This window comes from Passer montanus, unplaced genomic scaffold, assembly GCF_014805655.1.
Source record: "Passer montanus isolate IOZ18808 unplaced genomic scaffold, ASM1480565v1 scaffold10, whole genome shotgun sequence".
NCBI lineage: Eukaryota > Metazoa > Chordata > Aves > Passeriformes > Passeridae > Passer > Passer montanus.
The window spans coordinates 6,476,311-6,495,723 of NW_024356505.1; the positions used below are offsets into that span (position 1 = coordinate 6,476,311).

Genomic DNA, 19,413 nt, shown 5'->3' on the forward strand with positions numbered 1-19,413 from the left:
CGACGGTGTCTCCTTTCCTTTGGGGTGACAGAATCAGTGAGAGGTGTTCTTGGTAAAGTGTGGAAATCTGTTCAAGTCCAGTAATGTAAAGAACTGGGCTGTGTATTTATCCATGTGTTCAAGCCTTTGTCTCTGCAGTGTTTTGTCTGGCAGCTGAAAGAGTGGAGGTGATGGCCTGTCAGATATCTGAGATCTACAAAGCTTTGGTTGTAGGTGTGTAAATTCTGCTGAGTGACCTGACAATCAACTATCAATTATCTCAGTGTTTCCCACAAGCCAGTGCCTCCCTGCACTGGGGTCTGCCTGTATGAAGCAGGACTGTGGAAGCAAAGAGAGGTCCTTGCTTGCTGTAGCATGAGCAGGACCAGCTGCACCCACAGCCAGCTGCAAAGTGAACACTACTAAAAGGTACTTTCAGTAATTACAGCAATGACATTGTTTTTTTTCAGTTTGGCTGTGTGTTTTGTTGGTTATAACAATATTGAATAAAAAATCAAACCTACTGTTTGGGAAAGCCACTTGCTTATTTGAGAGCAAGGAATTTCTTTCAAGGAATACAAAAACAGTTATTGACAGAGAGGCTCAGCTATTTCACATCTCTCTCAGAGGGTCTGGAGCTGTGTTACACATAAATATGTGTGAGGACTTTAAAAAGTACACTTTAATAGGTACTTCAAGAACTGGCTTATTTTAGCAGTTGCTGTGAAGTCATAAAGCCATCAGGAGGCACAACTGCTTTGTTTGGGAAGCCAGGACAGCTGGCGAGGAGGGAAATGTAACCTTCAGACTAGAGCCACCCAAGCAGGGGAGCAGCAGCCAGTTTGAGGCAGCACGCTGCATTTGTGCCACGGGATGTAAGGACAGTGTGTGAGCTCCAGAAATGCCACTGGTCTCTCCCTGCGGCTGTGTGGGCAGCTCCAGCCACCAGGTCCAAGGAGACACATCTCTCAACACTCCATGAGTCACGAGTCACCGCTGCTGCGTAATTTGCCGTGACGGGCCGTAACACAGAGATTACAAGATACATTGAAGCATCTTAATTAAAACAATTAAAAGATTTAACGCCCAACATGCACAAGCCTTTGTTAGAGTGCCCTAGTCCTACAAAATATTAAGTATGAGGAAGAAATTCTACAAAACACCAAGTATGAGGAAGAAACAATGGTCCCCATTTACCCCCCTATGTTATGTAGCACATGGCTGAGCACCACCTGGTGCTCAGCTGGGCTGCACTGTTTAAGGGTTATTGTGAAATATCCATTAGTAGGGCCAAATATGTATTTATAAAACAACCACTGCATAAATTATCTAATTAAGAGATGAAAAGGAAAATTGGATCTCAAAATTCATAACCACATTTTTCTTTTGTTTCCATTTCCCACTACCAGAAAGCTTTCTTATTTTCCATTTGTATATATCTGTGGTTTTAATCTTGATGGTAGAATTTGTTTCTATAACTAGTCAACTGCTCTATTTTTTAATGTTTTTTTTTTTTTTTCCTTAAAGAAGTAGCAGAATTCATCAATGAGTCAGGGTTAATTTCAGAATTTTACTCTAAACAGGACTGTGTCCAAATGACAACAATTACCAGGGGATAGGAATATAAAGCTATGCCAGGAATGTGTTGATGAAACAATTTTGTGAAAGAAATTAAAATAAACCCACAATAAATTAATACAAAAGCATATCTATGCAACTCATGGCCTGGCAGGAGATCACCAGATGTGTGGTGGCTGGCTTGAGAGCTGGGATGGCACTCTCTGTGCACAGCACCTTCCCCATCCTGTGGGCAGGAATGGGCTTCCCAGCCTTTGGGGGGCTGGTGGCTGTGCCAGCCTGGAGGAGCTGCTGCAACTCTGTGGACCCAGAAATATTTAGGCCTTGTAATTTACTGTTCCTTCTAAAACCTCACCCTAGGATGCCTCCATAACCTTTAACTTGTGCGAAGGAAATTTTTTATCCTGTACTCTGATTAACTCCATGCAAAATATTAGCACACCAGGAATTACAGGATCAAATTTCACATCAGAGGACAGTGTATGAGTAACAAAAATGTATAAAAAAGGTACCATATAATACAGGCAAGGACAGTAGCTATGGTTCAGCAATGTAGTTTACAAGGAAAATGTCAATCTAAAGAACTAGACTATGAAAAAAATCTTCTGGATGATTTACAGCAAGACTGCAGCTGCTAAATCCCTCCTCACCTCACCATATGTAATCCTCATGTTATATTAGAATTCATGAAATTGCCCTGTATTTATGTGATTTTGAAAGCTGGGTGAGCTGGAGCTTGTCCCTAGCTTAAAAAGGTTGGATGCACTGCTTGACAATACCTTGTCATCTTCTTTTGCAGCCTCTTAATATGACTGTATAAGGAAGAACATTTGTGTCTCATGTCTATTGTAAGGCTAATCAAATTTACAGTTCAATTCTAGGGAGTTAATGCTATTGGGGATTTGGATGAGCTGAGGTTTGGTCATTACAAAATTTCAGCTGTGTTTAATGCTAGTTAAACTGCTTTATCATTCAGAAGGCAGACTATAATTCTTTCTTAAAAACTACTTTCCCCCCAAATAAATGAAAATATATTGCTACACTGTATTTTTCTCAGCTTGTATTTTTACAGCTATTTCTATGTCAGCAAATAACAATTTCAGAGCAGAATTCATCTCCTGGGCTTTGCAATGCTCTTTTAAAAATACAGCAAACATACTCTAGTGAAATAAAAAACGGAGATGGTGTGTTTAACAGCTTGATTTCAATGTGCCTTCCCCATCAACCACACAATATACAATGAAATTCCAATCAGTAATGCCAACATGGTTAAAGACACACACATTTAGACTTAAAACGTACATTACGGGTGTTTGTATGCATTTTATATATATTTTTTATGAGGATTTATAAAGTAGAATTTTATTTCCATTGCAGTATTTTGCAGTTTTAATAAAGAACAGCTGATGGAGCCAGTTATAACATCACCACAAGTGGGTTCTCAGAAGATTTCTGGAGTACCTTAAAACCTAAAAAAACCACAGCCCTATAAAAATCTCACAGTTTATTCAGCCAAATATTTAGAATGTACTTTTTTTCCTTGGTCCAGTTTAGATTCAGCTTTGTATCAGGCTGTAAAGAGCTGGGCTCCAGCTAAAGAGCAGAATTAAAGTGGAAGAATTTCCAAAGGTTAGATGTAATTTGAAAGGTCTTATTCCTTCTCCTGAACAAAATGACTCCATGCTCATAGGTGTGAAAGCACCCCATTGAGAGGATCTACAGAACTACCTGTACTGGAACATCAGTCAGCAAAAATGAAACGTTTCCTATTCTTTGGACTGGATGTGTGACATGAAACAAGTAATTTTCTAGTTATTTTAACTTCAGTTACACATTTAGAAGAGTTTCTGTTTGTTTCTTTTAGGACAGCCTCTCTTATGAGATATTATGCTGTATTTGTTTTTCAATTAAAAAAATGTGGCATGCTTCAGCTCTTTTTTTTAAGGAAAAGTTGATGTGCTCTGTATGTGATCTTCAGGATACCTGCATTGGAGTCATCTTTATACAGCAGTTTAGGCAGGACTGGTTACCCCAAAATCAAACCTCTCCAGAATAACTTACTTTCAGTAACTATGTTTTGTTTGGTGCTTTCATTGCAAATAGCAGTGCAGGACAGAATATATTCCCACACTGGCTTGCAGTGAAAGCCAAGATTTCAGAATCCAATTTTTGTTGATTTTATTATTGTACCAATCTTTAAGACCCAAAAGGCAAACTAAAAAATAATAAATTCAAGTTATGACTGGGACAGTCATATGCAGAAACTAACACTTCACTGAAATACCAGTTTTCTTAACAGCAAATGGTGACAGTTTGATTCACACCAAAACCACCCTTAAAGTTAATTTAAAAATTATTTAATATGGAATTATACTTTCTTATGTTTTTTTCAGTGCTATCCAGGTTAGTGTTATAAAAACATCAGTCAGTGCAAACTGCAAAGGCAGCATGAGACAAGCTACACCAAATATGTCACAGAACAATTTAGCACTGCAAGAGGAAGGGATTAAGAGAAGATGAATTGTTTGTGAGTAATTTTATTTATTGTGTCACTTTGCCTTGGGAAGTTTTCATAGTTAGCCACATATCACCTGTTTCAAACTCAGCGAACTGCTAGAAGACCATGTCAAGGATACTGTGGGTCTTGTTGTAGAAAATGAGATATGTGAAATGCATCACAGCATCCCTCAGTGATCTTAGAGCGGCAGTGTTGCTCTCTTTTGCTATCATTAATAATAATGCAGAGAGTAAGTAATTCTTTGGGGGCAGAGACAGGTGAAGTGGCCCACTGAATTACTCCACTAACCTTTCACCTTTGAAAAGAGTGCTGAAACCCAGGGCACGAGTGAAAAGGAGCGCGGCAGCGCTAATCCCTGTTTGTGCAGCAATAAAACGAGCTCGCGGTTGGGAGCCTGATCAACACACGCGCACGAGCTGGAACAACAGCGTGATTCAAGGCAGAACAAAGGATGGTAGCAGGGCTCTGAATTGCTTTACACAGCCTACAAGCTGAACTACAATTTATTCCCGACTTTCACAAAATCACAATTTCAACTGTCCACATAGAACGTATTTAACAATCTGCGGGGCTCTTTGAAAGCAATGCAGAAGAATGATAAAGTGATCAATGAACACTGTATTACAAAAAGAGAACAAATAAAATTAGTTTTTTCAGTAAATAAAAATGGTTCTCGCTAGAGGAGAATACAGCACATTCTAGAAAGATAAAATGTCTACTAGGAAAAAGTCAGTGAAGCTAGTATCAATTTTAGAAATTATAGTTCACAGTAGAAACCATATAATATGACATATAATGAAGTCTGCTTCTCATTTCAGGAACTAGTTTAACAGATTTGTCTGCTCACTTCTCAACATTCTATAGAAACATTCTAATATATATAGAAAGAAAGTCAAGTGGTCTTACAGTGGTGCTTTAGCTTCCCATCTGTAAAGCTGGACTAAAGCTTTTCCATCACCCAGGCAAGGTATCTAGATACCTTCATAAACGTGGCTGTACAGATGTACATCACAAAAAGGCTGCCATCCATGACTTGACTCAAAATTTTGAGCTCTGTAGGATTGCCAGAAATACATTTGACTTCTGTTAAGTTTGCACAATGATTGCAGTTACACAAATATTAAGGCATACGTGAGTTGATTACAATGTCCAAACTGTTGTCTGGAGAAAAAAATGCTACCTATCTTCAAAAATAAAAGAGCTCTGCATATCTAGTTTAGGAAACATCCATTTACTAAAATATCCATTTTGTAAGCATGGAGGGAGAAAGTCATTACTCTCTCTAGACTTGTGTTTGATTGCTGTCAGGCTACCTACCACAGACCCATGTGAAATATGAGGCTGCCTAAGAAAAAGATGTTTCAGAAATAAGGAGTATTATCTGGCCCAATTTTATTAACGCAGCTCTTAAAGGAAAGTGTTGGCAGTGATTCATCTCTGTATCTTGCCAAGGGAAATCATTCTTGTTTAAAGAGAAAGACTTTTTTTTCAGTCTTCAGTTTTTAGCAGGATTTCTATAAACTTTACTGGCTGACTGGGAGTTAGCTGAGGCAATCATGGATCAGCGAGGCACAGTGTACTGATCTTGAAGAGTTGTCTTTAATTAAGGAAGAACATGCACCTATTAGATGTGCCAGTATGCTGGAACAATTAAAATTCTAAAATAACACACTTCACTTTGATGCTTGGATGCGTCTCAATATTAAAAGCACAGATACATTAGCAATGTGTCTGTTCATAATAACTTACTCAATTGGGAAGCAGTCGTTGCTATTAGAAAAAAATTAATAAAATGGTGTTAGTAACTGTAGAACTTAATTTGAAAGACATTACATGGCATGTGGTTTGATAAAATTTGAAGAAGCTACAGCAATATGCATTTACCTTGTGGAAGATGGCTGTGAGTGGATAATAAGAAAATCACAGTTCTCAGATCTCAACATGTTGTTAAGCAACCAAAATGCTAAGACCCATAATTAAACTGGCTTTTATCCATAGGGTCATAAGTGTATTTTCAGAAAAGCACCATGGATGTGATTTTTTTCATGTGTCTGAAGATTCACTGAGAGAGGGATAGCATTCTGTAGGAATGCTCACGTGTTTGGCATTTCTTCCGTCTAAAAATAATGGAACCAGTTTTTCTCCGGATTTGTCTCTCCTTATTTCCCACTAATCACCTCCTCCAGGCAAAGGATTGACCTATGGGTCTTACACATCCTGAGCAAACAGTTTAACCCCTAAGCAACTGAGGGTAAAGCTACTCTCTGTGACCATGCTTTGTGAGGGATCAGACATCCTACAATCACACGTACCAAAGGTAGATTGCTCTGCAAGAAAACCAGGAGCTCCTATGGGATCCATTTTCCATGTGGACTTGCAGAGGACAGGAAGGAAGGAGGTGTTACTGCATGGTCTGGTCTTTTAGACCACTGAGAGGCTTCTAGACACTAAGGGAAAAATGAGTCCTAAAGCCATTTCACTTTTAGAAGAGTGTTTGAATGTGAGCAATATCAAAAATCTTCAACTTAAACACACCCATTTTAGGTCAGATGCAGAAGTCATCTAAATCCTGCTCTTGAATCTATCCCATTATACCTTCATTGCAATTCATTCTTAGAAAACAGAAAAGTCTACATCTGCTATGAATGCTGCTTATTTTTGTTTAATCTGATTTTCCCCTTCTTGTCCGATTAAATCTCATAATTAATTTGTCAAATGTAAATACAAACCTCATTATTAATTTGTCAAATTTAAATCCAAAACTGCTATTAAGAATCCTATAAAAATGTCAAAAGAATACAAAAGGCCTTTATTTACAAAAGGCTGGGTTAGTGAAGAATTTTATCCCTTCTAAAGGCCTACTAAATGAAACTCTTTCATAGCCCAGGGCCTGAAATCCCGTGGCAGGTTGAACATCCATTGGAACAGGAATAGGAACTTAGGTGTGCCTTGCATGAGCACACCTCCTACTGTTACCCAATAACACAAAAAGCAGTCAGCCTCTCCCTTCCCTGCCTATACAGGTAATGACTGAGGAATCAGCAGGTGAGTGAGAAAACAACCCCATTTTAGCAACCAACTGGACTATCCACTTCTAGATTAACTTCAGAGCATGAATATAATTATGCCCAATTATGAACAGGTTCTAATAGGACTAGAAGGAAAAAACAAAAGGTGAAGGTGAAACAAAATAAGTAGCACTCATCATGTAGACAAGTTTTACTCCTGGATTAGTTGCAATGAAGTTACATGGCATTGCTGAAAAAAGATTCAATTTGTGATATTTTACAGCAATAATTTCTTATTTAGTAACAGTTAAAATAACTTTATTTGGAAATCTTATCTTTCCTGCCTGAGGGGTCACATTGACTCCACAGGCATGCCTGACTAAATGATAATCACGTTGCAAAATGAGTTTAGGCATTGGCATAAAGAGTTCTGAGATTGAGCTGTAGAAAAAAGCTAAGCAAGGTAGAGATGAAAAGACACAAAAGGTTATTAAGGAATTCCTTCTGCTAGTATAATATTATGTCTTACAGTAAGTTCTACTTTCATGCCACTTTATACAGCCACTTTATCTAATCAATATTATAAACACCCAAGCAACAAGGATTCCAGCCCCTGAGAATTTTCTGAAATCAAATTCATCTCGGAGTTGTAAATGCTCCACTCCATAGAAGGGCCTTTTTCTAAGCCTTGTACAGATGGAAAATTCTACAAACAATTTATTAATCAAAGCTCTATTTCTGTATTCCACATGAATATGAAATCTTACAGTACAGCCCATCCTTAAATTTGGGACAACTGCACCATATATTTTGGTATTTAAGTAACTGTCTACAACTCCATCTAATGCACCTGAACTTAATTTGCTGTGAAAATAGGGATTTTGAAACACACACTGCATGTAATTTGTTTTATTTGTTGCCTTTGATAGATCTGCAAAACTGTAAAAAACAAACAACCGTTTCCTCCTCCCCTGCTGAATAAAGTAGAAAATTAGCCATGCAAAATATGAGAGACATGTCTTGCAGCAGTGTAAATCATCTCTGAAGGTAGAATCTGAATGACTCAGGAATACTAATTTCTGAAATCTTATGCAAGAAAGTGAGAGACAAAATGATTTAATAGCTAACATATCCAGGCTTATAAATTTTGCTTTTCAGGGTTGATTCTACATTCTTATTGGGAATCTGTTAGCCAAATGCAGCAGGTTTCCTTTCAGGAGTGTAAAGAATGTGGAGCAGTGTGATTTCTATGGTGAAACAAAAATAATTGCATTTTAGGAACAGGAAAAATCAGTCTTAAAAATAGATGTGCTAATTAGGGTCCTGAGGGTGGTTCTTAGGCAGTTGGAAACGTATGGCAAGAAATTTGAAAATCTGTTCTTGCCTTCATATTAAAAAAGGTACACAGAGAAAAAGAAAATCAACAAACACACAAAACAAACCCCCACTTAATAAAAATGGAATAAAGTCTAAATGAAAAATCTGGAGTACAAAAGCTCAGCAGGACTGATGCCAGTTTACTCCATCTGAGATTTGCGGTATTTGTACTGACTGGGAACAATGAATATTAGATTAAGTTATTTTGAAATTAGAATGTGATGTCTAAATCTATTGATTGTCTAATTTTATGTATTTTTCCTTTAAATATTTACAGTTATATTAGTGAGAAAAATATATTCAGTAGAATGGGTCAAGCCTGCAAGTGATGTATCTACTTCATTCAAGGAAAAAAAATTCCAATGTGACTAAAGACATGTCTGTATTGGCAGACAAAACCTGCATGAAATAAAGAAAATACATTTAATGACTGTATAATATTAGAATGTATTATAAAAGGCAGTTTACTTTTTATCTTGGACCTCACTGAAATTAAGCTAGAAATCTGTATTTTATATATGAGAAATAACAAAGAGCTTTATTTAAATACTTCACATTGATAAACATTTAATGTTGCTGACTTATTTTGGTCTTTGCTCATACAAAGATTTATTATGTGTATGCACTGGAGTACCTGTCTTCTCTCTGATCTAATGGGCATAGGAAACCTCCACTGGTAGTATTTTAAATTGTACATGTTTATTGGAAAGAAAATTAATTGTAACCTTTTGTACTTGTAGCATCCATCACTCATGCATTTTCTCAAGGACTTTTAATTTAATGATGGTTGAGCCTAAGCTTAAAGAATCTCTGTGCAGAAACCTGAGCAGAAGTCAACCAACTTTTAAAAGCCTGGTATGTATATCTATCATATAGCTTTCATAAGTTTTATTTAAAAAAAACCAAACCCAAAAGTCAGGTGTATATTTTTCCAGCTTTACTTTCATTTTGTGATAAGACTGTATTTTAGATGTTCTAGAAACCCTTTCTGAGGAATAATAAAAATGAGGAACAGTTAAGTGTTGTGACAAGACTCTTTTTTCTTTTGAGTGCCAGTTACATCCCTTTACATTTACTTCTTGTCACAGATGTACAAAGCCTCTTTACTGATTTGGATTTTAGTCAATCTCTGATTTAATCAGATGACATTTAATAAATGGATGGTTGGGTATTATTATGTCTGAAGTTCAATTTTTCTCACATCTCCTTAAGCAAAAAATTAGGAGCAGAAACATTACTGAAAAGGACAAGAAATCTTTAACAGCATGGTCAAAGCTTTTCCATTTAAGGAATGGTTGAAATCTAAGGTGATTTCTTCGAGATGGAAAAAATCCACAAAATAAGATGTGACAGGTAATTTGGTAAAGAAGATTAAAAAAAAAAGAAAAAGTGGTCTTGTTCATCTTTTCCATGGCAAGAAAAGAACACAAACAAAACCCCACCACATGTAGAAAAAGTTAAAAGAAGAAGATGCTTCATACATCAAATTTTTAAGCACACCCAAAAAGTATAGTGTAGGAATACTACAAGGTGATTTAGGAAACTCAAAAAAGAATTAGAAAACTTGGTAGCCATGCACCACCTGTGCTACCACTGCAAAGGCATGAAGGTCATGCTTCAGCACATAATCTGTTAGCTGTGGCTAAGAGGGAATTTCCTCTCCTGTGTATTACTGTGTGAGTAAAGTGCTTTGAGGGATTTTTACACTTTTCTCTGAACCACTGAGGTATGAGCAGTTGCAGGTAATGTATCTGACTCAGTGAGTAGCACTGGTCTGCTGCTAGGGAGTCACTGTACTCCTTCCACTCATTATTCTTTGCAGAGCTCCAGATACATCAGAAAAAAAAAGGAACAGGGTAAGCGTGTGTGTGACTGGCATGTGGAGCTATAGCTAATGACTGCATCATGCTTGGATACCACAAAATCCAGATTTTATTTTTAAAAATAATCCCTACCATTTGCTTTCTAAATTACATAAACCCACCAATTTTCTCATGTAAATATTTCCAGACATTTTTCAGAAAAAAAGAAAATTAAACAGACTGTAGACTTCTGAAACCATAATGGGGGGTTTAAAACAAAGTATTTCTAAACAATCTTAGTTCTATAGTTGTGTTAATCTTTTAAATGAAGTCTTGTGAGCTTTGAATAGCCTAAATCTAAACACACTAAAAGCCTCTATGCTCACAAATAATGGTCTTCTACCCATAAGGTGTTGTCAAAGTGCAACTGAAAAGAGCAATGATTTAGGCCAACATCAATAGTAATCCCGATCCAAGCCTCCTCCCCCTGCACACATAATTAGGAGATATTCCAAGACATATTTTCCTGAGAACTACTAAAGGGATGACAGTTCACAAATGTTTCCCCTGCTGTTATAATAATCCCCACAGTTATGAGTTCATGTTGAGGGGACTTAGTCAACTGATAAGAACAAATCTTGTAACAGTTTCATCAGCTTTTCATGGCAAAGGAAATTAATTCTATTTCAATGCATATCTAAATGCAATTTTCATAACGTGATGCTGCATTTGTTGCATTTACATCTGTTTAATACCATGTTTATACAGATAATGTCCACAGAGTTGAAGATATATAGGTGCATGTGTCTGCAAATATTTAAAGACCAGATGTATAGCAAGGCTCTTCCTGGCAGTGCTGAGAGGCTCCTAGTGAGACTTCAGATGTGTAAATCCCATGGGAAGTACTGAAAATCCTGCCAGCTGTCAGCCAGCAGCTTTAGGTGCCTGAATGCCTCTAACATATTGGAACTGTGTGTTCAGCTCAGAGTATGAGAAGCTGTAAGTGATTCAAACTATAGAATAAAAGTTAGTATTGTATGCACACTGCAGCATAACTGCTATAGCATAGTATCTTTTAAATGGAATAGAAAGAGAAAGCATTTATGGATTACCAAGAATTTGTAAATATTCCAGATTCTGTGATACAATCAGTGCAAATATGTAAATTTACCTATGTAGCAAGTTCTGCAGAACAAGAGGGGAACATACAGTATTTATAGATACACAAGTACTTTCTTGCAAAAGAACTTTGTCGCAGTTGATGAGATCTCTTTGCTCATGTTTTTCTCAAGACAGCTCCATCTTTGACGAAGTCATTCTGCACTCACTGAGAGCAGAACAAGCCCCATCAGTTTTATGCTGCATTTTCCTTTCATGCTCCCTTAGGACAACTTCTTAGGACGGCCTTTATGCCAAACATCCATTTGCTCTGCTCCCCATCCAGCAGCACCGAGGCACCAGAGCAACCCCACACTGCACTTTGTCTTTGCTGAGCCAGAGGCTCCTGAGCGAGCTCATCTCGTCTGGAGACAACTCACGCCAGAGATGTAAAAAGGGGCAGAAAGGTTATGTTGCAGCTCGGAACAAACCAAAACCCATTATCCCCTGAACTGCTTCCTGGCTGCTTCAACTTTCATTCACTCTGTGTTACTTATTGCCATGCTTGAGTGACATGGCATAGAGTATTTTCCTGCTTCAGATACAAAGAAAGCATTTTCCATTGTGCTGAAACAGCCCAGAAACCTGCCCACTTCCTGAGTACAGTATACAAACTATGAAGAAAAGGGAAAAAAAACAGCTCCAAGCTAAAGAATATAAATAATCTCAGACAACAGAGCAATTTCATTCTGAGTACAGTATACAAACGATGAAGAAAAGGGAAAAAACCAGCTCCAAGCTAAAGAATATAAATAATCTCAGACAACAGAGCAATTTCATTGTTTACATGACCCTCTGCTGCTTACAAAAGGATATATGGGAAAATGAGATTGTTTTGTTGTATGTCTGATAGTACTGTGTTGTGACATTGCACCTGGTAGCCTGTGGGTGCCAGGAAAGAATCAAAGTAGCAGGGCTTAGCCAGTCTCTTAAAATTGGCCAAAATAATATTGTTTTACCAAATTAAAAGTATTTCAGTAATTTTCCAGAATATTCATCACATTTGACAAATCTACTCAAATATGGATTATTAAAGAATGAGTATTTATAATTTCAATGAGTATTTATAAGGAGTACTTATAGTGTAGTTTTCCTGTAGTATAGACAGTTTTCCTGTCTTCTATATGTCTTGACAAAGAAGTTCAAAAAGGAAACAAAATTTCAGTAGAAACCACAACAGCATGTACTTGGGCAGAGGAAAGCCCAAGAGTCCTTTTTGATAAACTGAACAAAGCTGATAAGATGTTAAATGAAAAAGAAAAAAATTCAGATTGGATTCTGAAGCAGTTTCTGATAGTAGCAAAACATGCAGATTATAGCTTTAAGGAAAAAAATTATAAGAATGAGGAAAATGAGAAGTGTCCCATCCCTTGAACTTGTTGTCATCCAGAGTTTCTAAATTCACTTCACAATTGGGAGTGATGGGAAAAGAAGGAACAATAATTGGGAAGTCTAAAAAATTGCAGAAGGAACACCTGATGTGAACCAGCTCTGACAGAAAGCAGCCTCTGCTATGGGGAAGCAGCAGGTGAGGAGGAACATGGTACAGGCTTCCTGCTAGACTGAGATTTACGGAATAATGGAGAGAAACAAAGATACATCCAGGCTGCTGAATGGTGAGGAGCATGGACCTGCTGTTCATTACCTAGATACTTATAGTTTTCCTGTCTTCTATATGTCTTGACAAAGAAGTTCAAAAAGGAAACAAAATTTCAGTAGAAACCACAACAGCATGTACTTGGGCAGAGGAAAGCCCAAGAGTCCTTTTTGATAAACTGAACAAAGCTGATAAGATGTTAAATGAAAAGGAAAAAAATTCAGATTGGATTCTGAAGCAGTTTCTGATAGTAGCAAAACATGCAGATTATAGCTTTAAGGAAAAAAATTATAAGAATGAGGAAAATGAGAAGTGTCCCATCCCTTGAACTTGTTGTCATCCAGAGATTCTAAATTCACTTCACAATTGGGAGTGATGGGAAAAGAAGGAACAATAATTGGGAAGTCTAAAAAATTGCAGAAGGAACACCTGATGTGAACCAGCTCTGACAGAAAGCAGCCTCTGCTATGGGGAAGCAGCAGGTGAGGAGGAACATGGTACAGGCTTCCTGCTAGACTGAGATTTACGGAATAATGGAGAGAAACAAAGATACATCCAGGCTGCTGAATGGTGAGGAGCATGGACCTGCTGTTCATTACCTAGGGCTGGGTAGCTATTTTAAAGTTGGAACATGGAAGCCAAATAGCAGAGCTGTGACCACAAGTCAGCCAAATTCCCACTCAGAGCCAAATGCTCCAGCATGGAACAGATTTTATTATTACAGCTATGTTACATTTTCCTTTATTAAGCTGTCTTGGATTTATTTTAAACTTTTTTTTTTTGGATGGGAAAGCATTTTCAAGTATCACAGTAATCCTGAAAATAGATCTTTTTTATTGATACAGTGGACATCTACTAGTGTATTAAAATGCATGCTGGTACTGCTGGGGCTTTGCTGGCTGAAGAAGCAGAGCTATTCCTGTGGAACCTGATGCATTGACACACTCTTGGTTTTTAAGTGGCTGTGGCAATTCTGGCTCTTGGTGCCCCTGTGCCAGAGATGATCAGCCAAAAGCAGTGCCGGGAGCATGGAGTGTGTCAGTGGGCATCAAAGACTGGCAGCCTCACTCCATCTCCTGGAGGGAGAGGCATTTTCATGAGAAGGCTTAAGTGAACCTACTCCCCTTTGTCTGAGGTGTGCAGAAGACAATTCCATAGGTATTGTATTGTATATTGGGAATTGCAGGTATTTCTGTCAATACCTTACACAAATTTGTAGAGATTGTGGAATTGCTACGAACAAACGTTCTGATGAAGCTTAAGTTTTGCAAATACCAACACAAATTCAAAATGTAGAGGTGCTCAAAGCTTTCTAGACAGAAAATCAATCCATGTTGCACTTGGAGATATGAACCCTGTCTGGAGCAATTCCAACAGCTGGATTTGGGATGGCTGCTGAAGGCAAACTTGCCACGGGACAGGGCAATGGCACTGAGGCAGGACACCAACTTCCCTCCAAGAATGTATACTGCTGTGTGAAAGGGAAATGGGCTGAGAAATTACTATTTCAGTTCCCTCCCTTGCATGTTGTCTGACTTAAATCTCCCTACCTACTCGTGTTTTGCAGAGGTTCTGGTAACAGCAGCAATTCCAGCAGCTTTGTAGCAGGGCAAATACTGTTCAGGCTTTTAGGGCTTTTAAGATTATGTTGAAAAATCACTCTCTAAAGTGCTGTTTAGATCCCATTGAGGATCAAAGATATGCATTAAATTACACTATTGAGTCCTTTTCTGCAAAAGATGACAGAACTGGGATTTTATACCCTCAGCAACAAGAGTACAGAACCTTGCACACCCTCAGGATAATGATAAGGGGAAAAAAAAGGAAAAAGAAAAAAAGGAAAAAGAATAATGTAACAACTGAATCTCATCTCCAAATTTTCTTAAGTATCCGAATCTTCATGCAGGTGTATGTAAGGGTGTTAATATCTTCTGGCAGACCTAAATCATGCCAAACCACATGGATAACTTGTAATTGCAACAGAAAAAGAACAATAGCATGTTATCCAAAATCGCTTGTTATACCTACTCTGTGGTAAAAACAAGAGGTTTCTGGGGAAGATAAAGGCAAAATGTAAGGATGACTCATATGAATAAAGCTTAAAAGCATGTCTTGTGTCCCTTAGTGAGACACATAAAGATCCCCATAACCTCAGGATCTTTCACTTTGCTTATCTATGCTTAGATAAATGTAAGTCATTAAAATGCACAGCCACATTACTTCATGTGGGTTAACAGAGTATGAAACCATCCAGTAAATTCATGATTCATGGCACTACTTGTAAAAAGCAGCACATCCACTTCTAACCAGGGTACAATATATTTGAAAGCCACAATGTATGTTGCAGAGTTTTTTAACATAAATAGTCCACTTTTCAGATGTGCTGTAATACTGCAACTACTATAAAAATTGATGGGTCTCACATCAAAATAATGTAGTGCTACTTGTCCAAAGTAATGCAGTGCTACTCATTTGCTCTCAAAAGTACATTTATTGTGAGGACACGCATGCTTCAACCTCAAACTACATTCACAGCAAACTTTACAGGCAACACTAAACAAACTGCCTCACACTTTCTGGGGAGTTTAAAAGGCAACCAGACAAGCATCTTTACACTGATAATATGTCACTGAAGCATCTGAGAGCAGAGCAACCAACTCAACTAGTGCTGACCCCAGTGAAGTGGGTACTGCAGGCAGTTTTTTGAGCATATCCTTTGCCAGAGGTTAATGCAGAGGTTTTGCCCTTTCTAGCAAAAGCTTTTTCTTTCTTTTGCTCTTCCTTTCTTTTTCCCCCTTTTTCCTCTTTCTTTTTCCTCTTTTGCTTTCTCCATTTCACTCAATTGGGTTAAAAAGCAGACAAATAGTGAAAATGACAGGGCTAAGACAGAAATAACCTTCAGTGAGGCTGCCAATTGAGATAGGAACATCCAACAGGGAGCAGTAAATATTTCCACCCGGATGACGGTGATGATGAGCAGGTTAGTCTGTCTAGCTGTGCCTCATGCCCCAATGAACTCCAAGAGTCAGGAGCATTCAGGAAGGATGGGTGCAATGAGGATGAGCAGGGGAACAGAAATCCTCTCATAACACCCGTCTGGTGGTGTGCATCAGATGAAGTCAACAAGGGAAGAGGATGGTTCTTAATTAGTGCACCAGGACTGAAAACCAGAAAAATGGTCACTTAAGGTACAGGACAAGACCTGCTTAAAAACAAGTGGGTATGAAATTCCTGTGAGTCAGTTCAGGTTAGGAATCAGGCAGAGGTTTCTAAAGAGCAAAGCAACTGAGGGTCTGTAGAGCCCTTCAGCAGTTACTTTGGCTACAGCTGCCACCCAAATGTTCAGCCTAATGTTTGTGGGAAAGCAATATCGTGGCTGGCCACATCTCAGTCTGCCACTCATCCTCTGTGTGCACCCCTTGGCAAGTCCTCATCACAGGAGCTCGCAGGGAAGAGGGCCAGGAGCAGCAGCAAAGCATTTGCTTCCAGAATGTCAACTGAGGGATAAAATCACCACTGACTGTGGAACTTGCACGTGGGGAAAATGATAAGGAGCCAGAGCCAGAGGATGACACCAGAAGGGAAGAGGCTGGTGTGATGGAGAGGTAGGCTTTGTTCTGATGTTCTAATCAAGGCTTAGCTGTGTGTTATTAAGCAGACATGATTCAACGTTAAAACTGGTCAGACATCGTGGATAATCAGGCCAGCCAAGTTCAGATTTCGAATGTGAAGAAGGAAGCCATGCAAAGAAAGTGCTGCAGTGTTGCAATTTATTTTGTCTGAAGCATTTGAAAATGATATTTTTCCTGGTGCTCAAGAACCTTTGGCAGGGCCAGGACAGCAATGATCAACTGAGAAGAAACATTCTAACCCAGATCAGCATCACCAGCTCTGTAACTATAAAAAATAATTAATTTGCTTAGCACTTCAAACTCAGTAAAACACAAAACCTCAATGGCCATCTGCACCTGAAAGCTCTTTGGATTAAGGAAGTGTGGAAATTTACACTCCCCAGGCTCCACTTGAACACTTAAAGTATAGTTGACTTTTAGTCCAAGCAAGACAGGTTTTTGTAACTTAATACATTTTCAAAGTGGGGAGTATCCACACAGGGAGTTACTCTGTAGTAACTAACAGGCCAGCCCCAGCAGCTAACACTGGAAGCAGGCATTTTCAGCACTCAAGCACAGAGCCTATAAACATTCACTCACTCACTCACTCACTCACTCACTCACTCACTCACTCACTCACTCACTCACTCACTCTGTTTCACACAGGTGAAGGTATTTATCAGGTTTTGTGGGGTTGCTCATGCACATGCCAAAGTATTTACAGGGCTGGAACCCAGATTTGTAGAAAGGGACATGTGCTGTGGCCTTGAGTACCACCTCAAAGAAAAATATTAATGCCTGGACTGGGCTAGTGCATCCCACCATCGCTCCCATCCCTCTGATACATTTGGCTCTCTCGCACTCCCAGATAATGCACATGTGTTCAGTCATACACAAACCCTACAACACCCCTTCCCCCCATGGAAAAGTCAGCCAGCTGTTACAAAATTCAGACCTTTCATTAACACAGTTTAGGGGCTGATACTGCCAAGGAAAACAGAGACAATTAATAATAATCAGGACTGAAGGGTCTGAGACAGCTTATGAGTAAAGGATTGTATTAGCTGTTTAAAAAGGACAAACTTGCTCCTGCCTGGAGTGATAGGGAACAAAGGGCGGTGATGTATAACCAGGGAGGAAAGAGACTCTCTCCGTGGCTTTTGTAGATTACTGTGTGAATGACAGGAGCGGCAGGAGCAAATACCTCTTTTCATTTGCTCAGCCTGCTGGAGAAGAATAGCAGCGCTTGCCAACGAGGCTGCAGCTGTGCTTCAGCGCCGTTTAATCACTGTGTATGACTGAGGGTAAATTAGCTGCCATTCTTACTCCTATTTGTTGTTCTAATGAAGATTTGCATAAATGTAAGAGTAGGGGGTAACTGATACTTGATTCTTCGCTTCAGAGGCCAGGGTGGAAGACTCGCCCATCCTATGTGTTTATGTTTGTGGGAGAATCAATGTTGCCTTTCCATTTGACCTGATCTGCTTCTGGCTGATGAATGGTGAAAAAAAGAGTTCAAAGTTGTTTATCAAATCAAGACCCCTGTTGTGTTTCTACCTTTAGAAAGGAGCAAACTAGTTAGATGAAGAGAGGACTAAGGGATTAGAAAATTACTCCCAGATGTAAAAAACATATATGCATGTTTCTGCAGCAACTTATGTGTATATATATGTGATATATTTCAGTGGCATATGTATCAGTGACACATCTTTCCATCCATCCATCCATCCATCCATCCATCCATCCATCCATCCATCCATCCATCCATCCATCCCTCTGATGGTAAGTAACCAATATTTTTTTAATGATAAAATATCAGAAAAAATCATATTAGGCAATATAATGAAAAGTAAGGACTTGTAAATTTCTGCAAGCCTTCTGTTGTTCATCACTAACATTCAAAGTTCACTTTTAAATAAAAGAATATCTAGCATGAAACGGGCAATTACCAAGGAAGGCGAAAATGACTCAGCACTTCAAAAATATGTGTCACCAGTGCCTTGTGAGACTGGGATACAAATTAAGAAATTGTGTTAATTCATTAAGAAAGGGGAAAATTTTACCAAGAAAAAAATTTTACCAGAGAAAAAATCCAGAACTACTTCATAATTAAAGAGAAGATTTGAAAATGAAACATCATAAAATTGCTTTATTTACTGTGGTCAAGACAATGCCTATGGCTGCTAATTGAAAGAGGCTAAATAGAAGAACTTCCCATTTTTGGTATGCTAACTTGTTGTACATGGCAATACAGTATGGATAATTGTTTTCAGTATTCCTCTTACACACTTGATATGCTAAAACTGTTGTTTGTCAGCATTTAGGATAAATCTGTAAGGAGAAAGCATAAGTAGTGAATTTCTAAATTTCAAATCACTGCTGGAAACTGTCCAGCTTTCAAGATGACTGCATCCCTCCCAAGAGAGTATCTTTATCCCTATGAGAGAGCATGTATTCACTGCTCGTTTCTCAATCCCTACACAGCTTTGCAGTGGCTCTAGCTCTTTACCTGGTCTCTAAGACACATGAGCAAATATTAATTTGGTTTTTGTACACTTCTGTCATCTATCTGCCTGACTACCTACAGACACTTCTGCATATTTTCGGCCAAACACTAACAGAAATCAATCTTTCAGAGACGTTAGCAGAGAGCATTCAATCCACCTGAAAGAAATGTGCCTAAAATGGTAACACTCTATCACTCCACCTCTCACTGAAAGGAACACCACAGGTTTCAATGTTCTATACAGCAACAAACCTTCATGAAAATAAAAGCAGTCAATCA

The 19,413-nt window shown here is 38.5% G+C and overlaps 1 protein-coding gene across 2 annotated transcripts in view; it reads right to left on the reverse strand.

The window, feature by feature from the left end:
* Positions 1-19,413, reverse strand: part of LOC120501038 (ubiquitin-conjugating enzyme E2 E2) — a 202,079-nt gene that overhangs the window by 3,110 nt on the left and 179,556 nt on the right. The window lies entirely within an intron of this gene.